The 17936-nt window shown below is 38.7% G+C and overlaps 1 pseudogene; it reads left to right on the top strand.

The window, feature by feature from the left end:
- LOC118857894 overlaps positions 1-17936 on the top strand; it is a 61877-nt pseudogene that overhangs the window by 15839 nt on the left and 28102 nt on the right.

The following is a 17936-nucleotide window of genomic DNA, read 5'->3' as shown; positions in this document are numbered from 1 at the left end:
TGCCATCTTTCTGGGGAAAGTACTAATGCACAACATAATGACCAAAATCAAGCAAGAAAAGGGAGACACGAGAAGCAGAGTGCCTGCATGAGCAGGGATTATAGTTTATTTTTAGACTTATGGAAGGAGTTTGAAATAAAATGTTTAACAGTTTCTGAAGAGGAAAAGTTTATTGTTCCCACTTAGGGATCTTTCTGTCTTAAACATTGAATTTCTTGAACCAGGTGAACTTTCACCTCTCGTTTGCTTTACCAGCTCGCTCAACTGGATCAGGAGTTTTGTTGCACCAGGGGATTTCATTATCCAGTCACCCTGCCCAGTCCTTTTCCTGCATTTTCACTGCACAGGCTGAGCATAACTTTTGTCTTGGTTTTTCCAAGATTAAAGTAAATAGTTTTGCCCCTTAAAACCACAGTAACTCTGTTTTTTAAAACAACTTCAAAGATGTGATGAGTCCTCTGGGAGCTGATTAAACTTACCCTAAAACCCACATGGAACCTGCAGCATTAACCTCTGACTTTCCTTCTCAAGGTGCTTCAAAACCAGACAAAAAAGTCTTGCTTTCTTTTAAACTGCTTGCTGTGGTTCCTTTTCTAAACCTCCTAACTTCTGCTAAAAGTTTCCTTTTTGATTTTCAGATTAATATGGAACCTTCTTCTCCTTTTCTTTGTTCCATTTTTGCTTTTCTCTCTTTCATTTTGTTGTGATTTTTCTAGGTATTATTTTCAGGGTGGATCTTGTACTTAAGATGGTTAGCATCTGTGTTTTAGATAAAGTACATAAATTCTTGACTGAAGAAAAATATGAATATGAAATCTGGTTATGAATCTGTGGATAATGATTGTCACATAATGAATAAAATCAATGTTAGTCAGCTTGGCTTTAGAATTCTAAATGGAAGCCCTAACCTGTTCCTTTCAATTAAGAATATGCTGTCTGGGTAACTTAATTATTTCTCACAGACCCAGGCAGCTATACAAGCCTCTGTCTCCCTACATGAATCCTCTTCCTTCAACTATCATAGTCCTTTCCCGCTTTACTGCCTCCTGAAAAGACCTTGACACACAAATTAATGAAAATGTCATAACAATATAAGGAATTATCTCATCAAAAATATTAATGGAAACAATACGTAAGTTTAGCAGATTTGCAGGTCATAAAATCAGTCTGCCAATATCATCTGCATTCTTATTCACTAGTTATAAAGATCAAGAAGGGATAAAGCAGAAATCTCATTTATGATGAAAGGAAGCCCATCAAATATGTAGGCATTGACCTACCTAGAATACTTAAGATCCCTGTATAAGGGCTATAAAACTAGAGTGACCAAGATAGAGGAGGACCTAAATAATTGGAGAGACATTTGGTATTACCAAAATAAGCCAAGTTAATATAGTAAAAATTACAAATTGCCCATATAAAAAGTTTGAAAAACTGGAATAGTTATCTCTTTTGTAAAAAGAGGGTAAATATTTCTGTGCCACAAATAGAAGGGATCATTAGGGACAAATCTAGATGCTTGACTACATTAAAATAGTGAAAGATAATACATTAGGGGAAATATTTATAGCAAATGGGATGGATAAAGAAACTTGACATTTTAAATATCTAGGGAGCTGTTCATAATATGCTGTGGTAACTTTAATTCCACAGCAGGTAAATGACCAAGGGATAAGAATAAGATCATTTTCAGAAGAAAAAAAAATTGTTAATAATCACTTCAAAAACCTTCAACTTCCCTAATAATCAAAGAGATGCATATTAAAATAACTTTGAAGTACCACTTCATACCCATCAGACTTGTGAAAATAATGAAAGGCAGTGGAGCTTAGTATTGGTAGGGCTGTGGAGGAAAAGGCCATAATTGAGCAGTATACAGTAAAAGCTACAGCAATATTCATCCCCTTTGACCAAGCAAGTTCATTTCTGGAAATATACTCTGGAGGTATTGAAATTTAAAAATAAGAAAAAAAATTACCCGTTCCAGGATTATCATAGAAGTTTGTAATGCAGTTGTAATAAACCTGAAGTAACCTAACTGTCCTAAAATAGGAAGCTGATTAAATAATTTGTATTAAATTAATGAGATGGAATGCCATTTATTCAACAGACATTTAAATTTAATGTCATTGAGACTGACAAGTACGACGGATATAAAGAAAATTGCTTTGCAACAAATTTTTCTGGCCAAGATCTAATATCCACTATATATATAAGAAACTGATTTCAAATATTTAAGAGTCATTCCCCAGTAGAGAAATGGTAAAAGAATATGAGCAGGCAATTCTCAAAGGAATAAATTCAAGCTATCAAAATCCTTGTGAAAAAATGCTCCCAATTAATAATAAAAATGCAAATTAAAACAACTCTGAAGTTCCACCTCATACCTTTCAGATTGGCAAAGTTGACAAAAAAAGAAAAATAACATTTGTTGAAGGGATGGCCAAGAATACGGGCACCCTGTGCATTATGGGTAGAGTTGTAAGTTGGTTCATCCATTCTGGAAAGCAATTTAGAATCATTCCCCCAATATGACTTAAGCTGCGCATATATCCCTTCATTCAGTGATAACCCCTATTAAGCCTATACCCCAAAGACATCAAAGAAAGAGGAAAGGAACCCACACGTTCAAAAAGAGTCATCTGGGGAATAGTTGGACAAATTGTGGTAATGAATGTAGTGGAATATTACTGCACCATAAACAATAATGAAAGGGATGGTTTCAGACACATCTGGGAAGACTTGAAGCAGCTAATACAGGGTGAAGTGAGTGGAATTTAGAGAGTAATGTGTATAGTAACATCATCATAAAGAAAAACAATTTTGAAAATCATCAAGATTAAGAACTCTGATTGATGCGGTGACAAAAACCAAGATTCCAAATGACCAGTGATGACATTCTACCTACTCTCTCCTGGCAGACAGATGATAAACCTGGTACAGAATTAAATGTTCATTTTCAGATGTGTCCAATGTGGAGATTTGGTTTGCTTGACTATGCATATCTAATTAAAGGGTTTTTTTTCCTTTCTTTCTTGGGGGAGGGGTGGAGTGATGCCAAAAAGGGGGACAGTGATGGGGTTACCAGAATGAAAGAAAAAAGTAATAAAAGAAGGTCCTTGTAGTATTTTTAAAAGATGCATAGGAGAGAATAAAATTTCAGTAGGAAACAGATTAGCAAGACAGTTTTGAAAATATGTTGAATTAATTATACACTTGAAAACTGAACTAAGTTGGTCATAATACAGACTTACAGCTTCTTGTACTATTTTTTGTTATTTGCATATGCAAATGGTCAACTTATTTGGCATTAAGATCGGAATTTTAAAGCCAAATAAATTTGGAAAAACCCTTATGAAATAATGCAAATAGAAAAAACTTTAAACTAGAAGAAAGGCTATGCATTAACTATGATCAAGTAAGCTAAGTAAATGAAAATGAATATACAAAGAATTTTGGTGGGTGTTTTTGACAGTGCCTGAATACTTTGTTAACCAAGTAGAATTGGTTTTAGTCATGTTCAGTATCAAGTTTTAAATGATATATTTAACAACAACAACAAAGAAATAGGATTATGTATTTTGAATGGAAAGTAGGTAAATCTAGCATCCATCCTGATGTTGGCAGGTGCTTCCTACTTTAGGTTGGGATTCCCTTCACCTTGTTTTTTATTTAAAAGAGCTATGATAGATGTCATCAGGGTTTTGAGATATAGCATTTTTTTTTATGGTTCCACGGGCCCACCTCAGACCATAGATTTGTTCGCGTTGGTCCATGGGGATAAGGAGATGAATTTTTGAACTGAAAAAGGTTGTGAAATTTAAAGGTTTAGGAACCATGCCTCTAAGCTAAATGTAATTGTGAAATGAGAAGATGAGACTCTTTTTTATTTTTTTAACTGGACCTCTGGTTTCACTGATGGAGACAGTAGGTAGTGAGGAACTTCTGCCAAGGTGGAAGACCTTAATAACTTCTTGATAACTTGTATATTTAGAGTAATTTCCTGAGGTACTGAGAAATGAAGGAACTTAGCTGGAGCTATAGAGCTAGTATGTCAGATTTAGAACTTGAACTCAGCTGATTCTGATGCTATTTCACATTGCCTCTCACAACTTAATATAAAATCACCCATTCTAGAATACTGAAAAATGAGTATATAGCACTGCCTTAAGCCTTCTATGTTCTTGGAGAATAATTCACATATCCACTTCTCATCATGATCAGCACAGAAATTCCAGCATAAAAGGGGCCATCTGAAATGTTTAAAGCTGATTACTATGTCCTTTTGTCTCATCTGCTCAAGTTAGAAGTAAAGTGGGGATTTGGACATAAGATTGGCTGCCCTTTTATTGGGAATCAATTAACAAACATTTATTATGTGTCTCTCTATGCCAGGCACTGTGCTGGTATCTCAGTATACACTGACTAAAGTCGAAACTTTTTTGGCCCCCCCTTCCCCCATGTGCCTTACAGTCTACTGGGAGATACCACATTCAGAAAAGCCTTCGTAGCACTTCACTTAAGCCCTGAAGGAAACTAGAGACTCTCCAAAATGAAGGTGAAGAGGAGGGAAAACCATTCCAGGCATGGGAGATAGCCAGTGCCAAGGTGAGAGATGCACGGTTATATAGGAAGAACATTAAGAAGGCCAGTCTGGAAGGGCTGCGGTGTTCCTAGAAGGACAGGAACTGTAGGTTGGGGTCAGATTATAAAGGACTTTACATGCCAAACAAAGGAGTTTATATTTGAGCCTGGAAGCAACACAAAGCTGCTGGAGTTTGAGGAGAAGGGTGACAATGTCAGCACTTAAGGAAGACCATTTTGACAGCTGTGTGGAGAGTGGACTGAAGAGGGGAGAGACTCAAGGCAGGGAGACCAAATAGGAAGCTACTACAGGAATCCAGGAAATCCATAACCATTTATTACCATGTGCCAGGCACTGTGCTAATGCTGGGGATACAAAAAGGGGCAAAAGACAGTCCTTGCCCTCAATGAGCTCATACTCTAATAAGGGAGATAACAAGCAAACAAATACCTACAAACAAGCTATGCACAGGATAAATAAAAATAAAAGAGAGAAGGTGCTAGAATGAAGAAGAGCTTAAAAAGGCTTCCTGTTGAAGGCGAAATTTTAGTTAGGACTTCGAGGAAGCCAGGAGGTAGAGATGAGAAAGGATGGGGTGTTTGATAGGTATGTTTGAAAGCAGCGAGGAAGGAATGAGTATCACATAGAGAAGGAATATTAGAGAAAGAGAAGGAATGATAGCACGATATGATGGAGAGGACATTAGGGGGTGAGATGAGTTAATCAACAAGCATTTTTTAAGTATCTACTACATGCCAGGCACTATGCTAGGTTCTGGGGATATTAATATAAAGACAAAACATTCTCTGCTTTCTATCAGGAGTACACATAGCGGGGAGAGCCTTGACAAGGGCAAGAAGAGATTGGGATGAAGGAGGAGAGAATGGGGGGAGGATGTCAAGGGGCTTTGAGATGAAGACAGAAGGAGAGGGAATGGTATAACTTTCTTTCAGAGAGAAATTCAATATCGCTGGGACTGAGAGACTAAGAGGGAAGTGGGGATTTATTAACCATGTGGGAAGAGTCTAGGCAGAGAATTCACAGTTGTATTGGGCCTCACCTTTATGGTATGGGGATGGTCTAACTTTACTGGACCTCTGCTGAGTTACCATGAGATCTGGCTATGCCCATCTGCCCTGCCACAACCTGTTTAGCTGTTTTTCAGGTAATGGGCATGTCTTTATTTTCAAGTTTTGTGCTGCAGCTATAGTATCGTGAAAAGCTATGATATTAATATTTTTGTACAACTGTAATAGTACTTAAGGTGGGACTTTCTGCTTTTCTTAAGTGCCTTTAATGATTCTGGCCTTTGTTTGAATAGGTCAGATAAAGTGGGATCTTTTCGTCTTGGTTATTCCTCAGCACAGAGACAACTGGGAGTCTTTGATTTGTATATGATGTGATACTGGGGATGGAGAACTTTCCCAGACCCAGCCTGGGTGAAGTCAGAGCCCTCAGGGCTCCAAACTGGGTATGATTGAGAATAGCTTGGCATTTGATTTTGGGGGCACATTCACTGAAGGAGTGTTGAGACTCTGGGCAAGCTGCAAACTGCCCTCCAGCGTTGCAACCCAAATGTTGGTACTGGTAGCTATGTATTGTGATTTGAATCAGATAAGGTCTGTCTGTTGATGTTTGTAATTTGTTTGTTTGCTCTGAAGTCTAGGGTGCTGATCTTTTCCCCTGAACTGTGAATGATATTTGTATGTTTGATTAAACTGAGATTGTTAACCCCTTAAAGTTACTTTCTTTAGTCAAGCAGATCAAAGCTGTGTTGGCAGCTTTCTGGGCACTGGTTTTTGGTGGATCTTGCACACCCACAGCAGCTGCTAGCAAGATTGTTACTACAACAACATGGATCTTTTTCCTTTGTCTTTGATATTTTCAGGGTATAGGCCAAGTAGTGGCATCATTGGGTCATGTGGTATGTAGAATTTAGTTGACTTTTGGAATATACAGAACTTAAATAATTAACAAATAAGCTCACAAGTTGCTTTTGTTATTTGTCTCCTTCCAGGTCTGTCCACAGTTCTGTCACTTTTAGCCCTGTTTTCCTTTCTTTTCCCATTTTTTTCTTAATATCATTGTAATTGGTATGCCTACAGTTCTGATTTCACTGCATTAAGTGTACTTTATTTCAGGACAACCTCAAGTCATAGGCTAGCCCAGGTGAGGTATGTGCCTATAATTTGTTTGCCCTCAACTTGGACTTTAGCCTCTGTGGTTCTTCTTTCCAATTCTTCCAGAAGTTTCCCCCGTCTACTTTACAGAGAAGGGCAGAGTTTTTTTTGCTATCAGAAGATCTACAAAATAACATTCCAGAAGATATCCTTAAGGTGAGCCTCTCTGAGGAAAAGACTAGGAAGAAAGCTTGTATTACATGTTTCTTTCCCCAGGTTATTCTAAGTTATTAAAGTTGTTCCGCTTGCTAAGGTGCTTCTAGGAGAGGCTGCCTTTCAAGATAGTGGCTACACAGTATTCTTTCCCCTCCCATGCCAGTCTGGGTTTCCTTTAATTTAGCAAACATTTATTAATCACCTGTTGCATGCAGGGTACCTTGGTAGGTCCTGGGGATGCTAGAACAAGAAGGAAACATTCTCTGCCCTTCAAGGACCTTCAGTTTTACTGGAGGTTGAGACATAGCTGTCAAAGCATTCTAGGCATCCTTCCAGAGCTTATAGCTACTTATTTTACCTACTTTCTCTACTGCTTATAGATTGGTTAGACTGGTTGTTAGAAGAGAAAGGGAAATAGGTTGTCACATTATATGAGTAGGGGCACCACAGTCCCATGAGCCATTCCTGAGTCTATAAAAGCTATTATTGACCTACTGTGTGCTTTGCACCATACTAAACTATGAAACATACAAGAAAAATAGAAAACATGGTCACTATGCCCAAGGAACTAAGTCAGCTTGGAGAGACAAGACAATGGAGCAGTTAGGTGCTAAACCGTATGATACTAATTTTAAGTGCTCTTTGTTTATAGAAAGAAGTGGTCCTATAGGAATGAAATCGTGCGGCCAGTCCTTGTCTCAAATATGTAGGGTATGTTGGGTTGGGGAAAGACTAGAAGCAGTTAAGGCAGCTAGGAGGTTGTTGGCATAATGAAGTGATGAGGCCCTGATGACTGTGCGAATGGAGAGGAAGGGATGACTCCATTGTGAAGGAAAGAACAGGTTTTGGTAACAAATTCTATATTGGTCATGCAGGAAAGATAAGAAAGCACAAAAGTGGTAGCTTTTTAGGCATTTCTGACCAACTACTCTTCCCACAGGAGCTGTATGAGTCCATACCACAAGATGATATAGGGCCTTTGACTGACAGCATTAGGAAGGGGGAGAATTGGGCACGCCAGCTCAGCACAAAAGCTGTTTCCACCCTCTGGGACCTCCTGTGGCAGGCACCCCCCAGGCACAGGCCCTGCTGGATCTGTTGCTTGGAGAGGACAATGGCATAGGAGCCTGTGGCTGGCCTTTGCAGAAACCATTGATTGACTTTATTCATAAAGCACTGAAGTCTCTAAAGGGTCCCAGCCCTATCCCCTCTGGGGTAGCTGATGCCATCTATGGGACTCTGCGTATGCTACGCTGCCCTGCAGAACCACTTGGGGTTGAATGGCATCTCCTGTGCGAGGAGCTCCTTAGAGCTTGTGAAACTGAAGGTGGTCTCCTGCAAGAGGAGCAACTCTTGGGGTGCATGATAAGGTGAGGTAGCTGGAGCCTGGTTGCCATATATGGCAATATCTATGCAGAACAGGTGAAGGAAAAGCCATTGAGCTCTAAAACACTGGGAAAAGGTAAGTTTTTTCTCTTCTCCGCCCTGTCTGTATCCAGGGATCAAAGCCTTCTCTTTGCTAAATTCTGGTATGTTAACTTCTTTTGGGTCCACACCCTCCATGTAGACTAGGAAACCTGGTAAGAAAAGCTAGGTAGTATTGGGGATTAGGGAGTCTTGGGTATAATTTTGCCAAAGCAACATTTCATGAACTAAGGTAGTGGTAGTAGGAGACAGATAAGTTATTAGCAATAAGAAAAGAAGGGTTTTTTCAGAACAAATAGAGAAATGGGAAAGCTGTTGAAAGTTGTGAAGTTATAAACTCTTGCATCAGTTATTTAAAAATGGAGTCGATCGTAAGAACTGAGATACTGGTTTTTCCTCAGTAACTCCTGCTGTATTGTTGATTTCTAGTTCCATCTGAACATCTGGATCCTGAGAAGGCAATGCTAACTCTGTTCTCCAATCCTAATCCTGTTTTTACTGCTTGAGTGGTCGCGAACAACTCCTGGAGCAGATCCTGGTATGGGCAAGTCAGGTTACTCTATAATTCATAGAGAATCACAGAATTTAGCACTGTTGGTTCAACCCATGCCCAACGAATCCCCCTTTTTATCATCTCTGGTATCCAAACTCTGCCTGAAGACTTCCACTAAGGGAAAAACTCATCACCTCGCAGTTCAGCTGTTCCCCTTTTAGACAGCTCTAGTCATTAGAAAGTCAGCCAAGATATCAAGCCTGAATTTGTGTCTTCCCATCCACTGCTTGTTTCTGCCCTCTACAGCTAAATAGAACAATTCTCATTCCTCCTATGTATGTGGCAGCCCTTCAGATACCTGAAGACAGTCATCACATGTATCCCCAGAGTCTTTTCTTCTCCAGGCCAAACATGCCTGGAATTCCTTTTCCTTTGTGACATAGATACAAGAGCTTCGGTTGTTCTCTGGATACCAGCGTAACATTCCAGAGCTGAACTTAGCAGTCCAGATAGTGCAAGGACTGAGTAGAGAAGGTTCTCACTTCCTTATTCCTAGCAGCAAATGCCTCTCATGAGGTAGCCCCAGCCCACCCCACACTGCTGACTGGTATTGATTGAGTTTGCAGTCCAAAAAAACCCTCAGACCTCTTTGAGACAAACTGCTCTCTAACCATGTTCTCCCATATGTACTTTTAAAGTTGGTTTTTTGAACCCAAGTATAAGTCCTCCGCTAGTATGAAATTTCATCTAATTAGATTCGATCCGATGCTCTTGCTCTAGGACTGCTATCACATAGAAGTTTCTTCAAGTAGTATCTGAGCAACAATCTGGGATGGCTGTCCTTGGGTGTCCACCAGAGCTTAGTTATGACCCTGCTGGTGAGTCCTAAGAAGGATGCCATATTTTTGTATACTGATTCTGTCATCCAGCTTGTTAGCTACAATATCTCCCAGCCTTGTGTCATTAAATTTGATAAGCATGCCCTCTGTGCCTTTATCCAAGTCATTGATAAAAAGTGTTAAATAACATAGATCCCTAGGGCACTTCTGGCCCTGGAGACTTCCTGCCATAATGAAATTGAACCATTAATGGAATGACCTGTATGAATTTGTCCATTTAAGCAGTTATGTCCACATTTCTCCATCTTCTCCACAAGAATAGTTTGAACTACCTTATCAATGTTTTGTTAAAAAAATCTATGCAAATTATGTTTAGGCATTCCTCTCACCCACAAATTTAGTAATCCTGTTGGGGGAAGGAGAAAGTAAGGTTAATCTAGCACAGGGGTAGGAATCTGTGACCTTAGGGCCACATATGGCCCTCTAGGTGTTCAAATGCAACTCTTTGACTGAATCCAGGCTTACAGAACAATAAAAGGATTTGTTCTGTAAAACTTGGACTCAGTTAAAAGGACTAGGATTTAGAAGGCCATGTATGGACTCGAGGCTTCAGGTTCCCCACCCCTGGTCTAGCATGACTTATTGCTTGATGAAGTCATGCTTTCTCTTTGTAATCTCTACTTTTCTATATGTTCACTGACTGGTTTTTAAAATGATCCATTCTAGAATTTTCCCAAGAATTCAGACTTACTGGCCTATACTTTTAGACTTTATTCTCTTCCCTTTTTTGTCCACATCTGAATTACCTCTCCTAATTTCCATGGCTTTTCAGCTGTTACTGACAGTGGCTTGCTTGCCTCTCACATTTAGCCATTCTTTAAGCATCGAAGGATGCAGTTTGTCTGGACTAGGTGACTTAAGTCTATCAAAGATGACTGAGGGTTCTCTTATTATCATCTTACTTACTTTGGATATTGGCTCCCTTTATCAGCTCTCTGTCAGCTATTGTCCTGTCATTTCCAGTCCACGGGTCATTCTGGTTATGCTCACTCCACCCCCAGCAGCAGTCCTGTCTCTTCTTGAACTCCCTTTTTGGTGTCCATAGATCCCTTTATCAGCCTCAGCGTATTCTCAACTTTAGTATTCCTGACACTTTTTATAGGACTGTGCCACTCTTTTATTCATCTTCTTTTGCCTGCCTGTGCTTCCATCTTTAATCTCTATCTTTTAAAAAATGTAAGTTGGGTGGTCAGTTCCTTGTGCAGCTGCAGCTTACTCTTCAGACAATTCCGTTTTTCTTCTTCATTTGGGATTGTTTCCCTTGGTCTTCAGAATTTTTCATTCTTCTTGGGCTAACTTCCCCTGTAGAATGGAGTCCTCCTTTTCCTTCCCCTACACTTCCTGAGACCTAGGGTACCTGTCAAACTAAACTCAACTTTTGTTCTCTTCAATCACAACCTCTAAAGAAGGAGTGGTTACTTCCTCCAAAAATCCCGCCATTTCCACCCCAGCAACCAGCTCTTCCCAGTTAGTGAGAATTAGATCCGATATAGAATTTCCTCTTGTTAGTTCCAATTTTTTTTTTAAATTTCTTTATTTATTTTTAGTTTACCACACACGGTTCTACATAGTTTTGAGTTCCAGTTTTTCTCCCCTCCCTCCCCCCTCCCTCCCCAAGACGGCATCAAGTCCCATATAACTGTCATGTATAACTTCGCATTGAATTAATTTATGCTCTAGTCAGGTCGTGGAGAAGAATTTTGACCAATGGAATGAATCCTGAGAAAGAAGAAACAGAACCAAAAAAAAAAAAACCCAAAAACAAAAACAAAAGAGAAGCAGAAAAGGCGAGCATGTAGTGTGCCTCAGTCTGTATTCAAACTTCGCAGTTCTTTCTCTGAATGAAGATAGCATTCTCCATCGTGAGTCCCCTGGAGTTGTCCTTGCCCTTTAGGTTGCTGAGAAAAGCGCAGTATGTCAGGGTTGGTCCTCACGGAATCCATATATCTGTGGCTGTGCACAACGTTCTCCTGGCTCTGCTCCGCTCACTCAGCATTATGTCGTGTAGGTTTTTCCAGGTTGTTATGTAGTCTGCATCATCCCCATTTCTTATGGCACAATAGTATTCCATCACCTTCATATACCACAGCTTGTTCAGCCATTCCCCAATTGATGGGCATCCCTTTGCTTTCCAATTCTTGGCTACCACAAAGAGAGCTGCTATAAATATTCTTGTACATATGGGTCCTTTTCCCGCTTGCGTGATTTCTTTGGGATACAACCCTAGAAGTGGTATTACTGGGTCAAAGGGTATGAACATTTGTATAGCCCTTTGGGCATAGTTCCACACCGCCCTCCAAAATGGCTGGATCAGCTCACAACTCCACCAGCAATGCAACAATGTTCCAATTTCCCCACATCCTTTCCAGCATTTATCATTCTCCTGATTTGTTATTTTAGCCAATCTGACAGGAGAGATGTGGTATCTAAGAGTTGTTTTGATTTGCATTTCTCTAATCAGCAGCGATCCAGAGCATTTTTCCATATGCCTGTAGATAGCTTTAATTTCTTCCTCTGAAAACTGCCTGTTCATATCCTTTGACCATTTCTCAATTGGGGAATGGCTTGTATTCCTATATATTTGGCTTAGCTCCCTGTATATTTTAGAGATGAGGCCTTTATCAGAGATACTAGTTGCAAAGATTTTCTCCCAATTTTCTGCTTCCCTCCTAATTCTTGTTGCATTGGCTTTTTTTGTACAAAAACATTTCAATTTGACATAATCAAAATTATCCATTTTGCATTTTGTAATGCTCTCTATCTCTTGTTGGGTCATGAATTCTTTACTTTTCCACAAATCTGATAAGTAAACTATTCCTTGCTTTCCCAAATTACTTAGAGTATCAACTTTTACTCCTAAATCATGAACCCATTTTGACTTTATTTTGGTATATGGTGTAAGATATTGGTCTATGCCCAGTTTTTACCCTACCATTTTCCAATTTTCCCAACAGTTTTTGTGAAATAGTGAATTATTAGCCCAGAAACTGGCTTCTTTGGGTTTATCAAAGAGTAGATTGCTAAACTTGTTGATTTCACCTGCTTGTGTACCTATCCTATTCCACTGATCCACACCCCTGTTTCTTAACCAGTACCAGGCAGTTTTGACGACTGCTGCTGTGTAGTACAGTTTAATATCTGGTGTGGCTAAACCACCATCTCTAGCATGTCTTTTCATTAACATCCTAGATACTCTAGACCTCTTGTTTTTCCAAATGAATTTTGTTATTATTTTGTCCAGCTCAGTAAAAAAATTTTTTGGTAGTTCGATTGGTATGGCACTGAATAGATAGATTAATTTAGGTAGAATTGTCATTTTTATTATATTAGCTCGGCCTAACCATGAGCAACTGATATTTCTCCATTTATTTAGATCTGATTTTATTCGCGTGAAAAGTGTTTCATAGTTATGTTCATATAGGCCCTGGGTTTGTCTTGGCAAATAGATTCCCAAATATTTTATAGTGCCTTCAGTAACTTTGAATGGAATTTCTCTTTCTATCTCTTGCTGTTGGGCTTTGTCAGTAATGTATAGGAATGCTGAGGATTTATGTGGGTTTATTTTATATCCTGCAACTTTGCTAAAGTTGTTTATTATTTCAAGTAGTTTTTTACTTGATTCTCCAGGATTCTCTAGATAAATCATCATATCATCTGCAAAAAGTGATAATTTAGTTTCTTCTTTTCCTATTCTAATTCCTTCAATTTCTTTTTCTTCTCTTATTGCTACAGCTAATGTTTCTAGTACCAAATTGAATAATAGGGGTGATAATGGACATCCTTGTTTCACCCCTGATCTTATTGGGAATGCATCTAATTTATCCCCATTACATATAATGCTTGTTGATGGTTTTAGGTAGATGCTATTTATAATTTTGAGGAAGGACATTTCCTTTACTTTTAAGATGATCCTTTTGATAAATCTAACCTCAAAATAAATAAGAAAAAATTTAAGGAGGTAAACAGAATTTTAGAAAAGGCACATATGATAGACCTCTGGAGAAAACTGAACGGGGATAAAAAGGAATATACTTTCTTCTCAAAAGTACATGGCACATACTCAAAAATTGACCATGTACTAGGGCATAAAAACCTCACAATCCAGTGCAGAAAAGCAGAAGTAGTCAATGCATCCTTTTCAGATCATGACGCAATAAGAATCATTTTTAATAAAGTACCATGGAAAAATAAGCTAAAAACTAATTGGAAACTAAATAATTTAATTCTAAAGAGTGAGTGGGCCAAAAGATCAAATCAGAGAAACAATTAATAATTTCATTCAAGAGAATGACAATAATGAAACAACATACCAAAACTTATGGGATGCAGCAAAAGCTGTTCTTAGGGGGAGTTTTATATCTCTAAATGCCTACATGAATAAAATAGGGAAAGAGGAGATCAATGATCTGGGCAGACAGCTGAAAAACCTAGAAAAAGAGCAAATTGAAAACCCCCAATTAAATACCAAATTAGAAATACTGAAAATCAAAGGAGAGATTAATAAAATTGAAACCAAGAAAACTATTGAATTAATAAATAAAACAAAGAGCTGGTTTTATGAAAAAACCAATAAAATTGACAAACCTTTGGCCAATTTGATTAAAAAAAAGAAAGAAGAAAATCAAATCACCAGTATAAAAAATGAAAAGGGTGAGGTCACCTCTAATGAAGAGGAAATCAAAACAATAATTAGGAATTATTTTGCCCAACTCTATGCCCATAAATTTGACAACCTTAGAGATATGGAGGAATATCTACAAAAACATAAACTGCCCAGACTAACAGAGAAGGAAGTGAAATTTCTTAATGACCCCATATCAGAAAAAGAAATTGAGCAGGCCATCAACGAACTCCCTAGGAAAAAATCTCCAGGGCCAGATGGTTTTACATGTGAATTCTATCAAACATTTAAAGAACAACTAATTCCAATACTTTGTAGACTATTTGGGAAAATAGGTGAAGAAGGAGTCCTACCAAATTCTTTTTATGACACAAATATGGTACTAATACCCAAACCAGGTAGAGTTAAAACAGAGAAAGAAAATTATAGACCAATTTCTCTAATGAATATTGATGCAAAAATTTTAAATAAAATATTAGCAAAAAGATTGCAGCAACTCATTACGAGAATAATACACCATGACCAGGTAGGATTTATTCCAGGAATGCAAGGATGGTTCAATATTAGGAAAACTATTAGCATAATTGACCATATCAACAACAAAACTAGCAGAAACCATATGATCATCTCAATAGACGCAGAAAAAGCCTTTGACAAAGTACAACACCCATTCCTATTAAAAACACTAGAAAGCATAGTTCCAATTTTTTAAGGATAAAAATTATTAATGCAAATCAGGATGTCATGAGCTGTTATCCTTTTGGCAGAGAGAGAGTTCCAAAAAGATCACTTCTCCGTGCAAGGTCTATGATCTATTTCCTGAACTCATCTATTTCTTTCTGTTTAGGTGGTCTGTGGCATACAAAATTGCTTGTATTTCTTCTTCCACTGAACTTTGTCCAAATGTTTTCCACTACTCTTATTTATTCCCATTCCTGGATTTCCTCACATGAGAATAACTTATTAATATGCACTGCTTTTCTACTCCATTTTTCTTCCCCTTTACCTGTCCTGTTTCTTGTAAATAAGGTACACCCGTCTTGGGCCATATTCCAATATTGGATTTTATTCCATCAATCTCAGTGATGCTTCAGGTCAAATTTGCTACCTTATGGTTTTTTTTTTAAGGTAGAACCTAGCATTTTATTTAGATCTTCATTAAACTGTTGGAATTGAGAACCAGACATACATAATAAACCTCCAAAAAATAGATCCTGAAAGGCACTTTCTGCTTAGGGCAGCAGCCATGGACTAGGCATGTAAACAAGCTGGCTTCTCTGTACCACACCAGCCAAGTCAGCTTCCTCCATGGCTGGCTGCTCCAGCTCTGCCTTCCCTTCTGTTAACACCAGCCATACCCCCTTGTAGGTGTAACCCAAGGTTCTTCTGTAGGACACCTTGGCCTACCTGGTAATGCTGGAAACATGTCAAAGGAATCATGGTGTCAAGGATTTTTTTTTTTAAAGCTGCCCTCTGAGGTGATAGCTTCTCTGTACTCACACCACACCCCAGAATACAATAAATAAGCAATTAGAAAATGTTCAAGTATGAAGGGATTTCCTTCTCCTCCCCGCCAAAAGCATTGCTCTCTGAAGGAAGCTGGTTTCTCTGTATCTACACCAGCTGCTCAGAAAGCTCATTGGACCTGGTTTTGAAAATAAAACAAAGTTAAAAACCCTGGGAGGAGTTCTTGTGCAGTGTGGAATACTCAGTCTTTCTTATAAAGAAAAAGTTAGCCGGTACCAAAGTGTGCAACCTACAGACCCTCAGATACTGCCCTGTGACTTCTCTGTATAACATCACAAGGCTGCCAAGTGCCCGCTTAACTAGAGCTAGGAGTTGGTGAGGTTTGGCTAGTGCTGAAACCAAGCATAGGATTGGTTTACTAAATAAAAACCTTATTACCTACGTCCTCCAAAAGACAGCCGAGTGGAGAAATTTTAAGATTTGGTGCCTTAAGAGATGGTCATTAAGAGCATAAGCACCAGAAGGTGGTTCAACTAGTAACTGCCTTTTTCATGAAGTCAGGCTAGAGCTCCAACTGGAACTTGCATTTACATGCAAGATTGATCTGGTAGGGAACACTCCCTGACAAAAAGCTACATAATTAGAAGTGGGTCAGATTACAGGGAGAATGGGGGGGGGAGGCTTCACATTCATAATAGAGCTCAAGACATTACAAAATCATGCCGACAGGGCGGTGGCATTGTTGGACAGAGGCTATAAATGGAACTACAAGTACTTGACGTGCACATTACAAGGACATTTTTCAGCATTTGATGGGAGAGTCAATGCAGTTAAGGTTTTGGGGGTGGGTGGAGGGACACAAAGGTTCAATCTTAAAGCATCATTTACTAGACAGTGCTGTCTGCTCATGTCTAGGCAGTTACACGGATCACCTATGCTCACTAGCTACCTTATGTTAGGACAACTAGTTCTTCTTGCTTCTTGCTTAAATTTTGAGTATTTATAGGTAGTTGAGGCTATTGAGTTTACTATTGGCTCCTTTCTTGGATTTTATCTCCTGTGATTTCTGAGTGTCTCATCTGCTATTCTTTCTTCATTCTAGCTATCCATGGTATCTAGCTTAGAAAATCACCTAAAGCTAGGCAATTTCTTCCCTTTCCCATCCTTTTTAAAAGTCCTTTTGATTAAGTTTGCATATACCCAACTAGCCATTCATTCTTACCTGCTTTTATTAAGTTTAGTTCATCCCCATCTAATCATTGGATTTAAGTCATGGTACAGTCATGGTACAAATTCCATTCTCAGACACTGCTATTTTAGTCAACTGTTTACTTCCCAAATTGCTTTTTCTTTTTTACCATTTGCCATCAGTAAACAACAGTGAGAAAAAAAACAACCCGTGCCTATATTATCTTTAGTTTCTTACTCAAAACCTCATAATCTTTTACAATACTTTTTAGGCACCTTTTGGCAATATTATTTGTGCCTATGTGAAACACTAAAATTGCATTACAGACTTCCATTCTGATAAATATTAGATATATGCCACTGTAATACAAGAGACTTCTCTATTATTGTTAGCATATGAGTAAATAACTGCTGCAGTGTCCCTACACAGGGAATCATCAGTCACTGTCCTACTCTTCATTTCTTCCTCCGACTCTAATTGGAGGATTTCTCCCCTGATGGCTTTGGTGGTTCTCCTGTGATTCCTTGGAGGACAAGCAACTGCTTCCTCTTTAGAACTTCCTTCTCTTCAGGAAGAGCGTTAAATCTGTTATTTAGCTGTAAATCTACAGTTCCCTTTTTCCTTTTCTTCCTATAATCTGTAGTACTCATTCATCTTCCATCTTCTTGACTAGGGTCTAGTCTCCTGTCCTCTACCTCAAATCCCCCATTTTTTCCCCACTGAAGCTCTGCTTTCATTTCTTTTAGGAACACTTAAATGACCCTAATGGCCTTGAATATAGAGAGGCATTTCCCAGGTCCTTTCATCTATTCCTATTTCATCTATTAGAAGGAAGACCATTCTATACTTGGAGCACATCAGTCAACTGACTGTGACAGAAATGCAAACATTTGCACAATTAGTGCAAGTCATTGCAGAATT

The sequence above is a fragment of the Trichosurus vulpecula genome, chromosome 7, assembly GCF_011100635.1.
Source record: "Trichosurus vulpecula isolate mTriVul1 chromosome 7, mTriVul1.pri, whole genome shotgun sequence".
NCBI lineage: Eukaryota > Metazoa > Chordata > Mammalia > Diprotodontia > Phalangeridae > Trichosurus > Trichosurus vulpecula.
The sequence above is the reverse complement of the archived record's forward strand: the minus strand, read 5'-3'. Positions and strand labels throughout refer to the sequence as shown.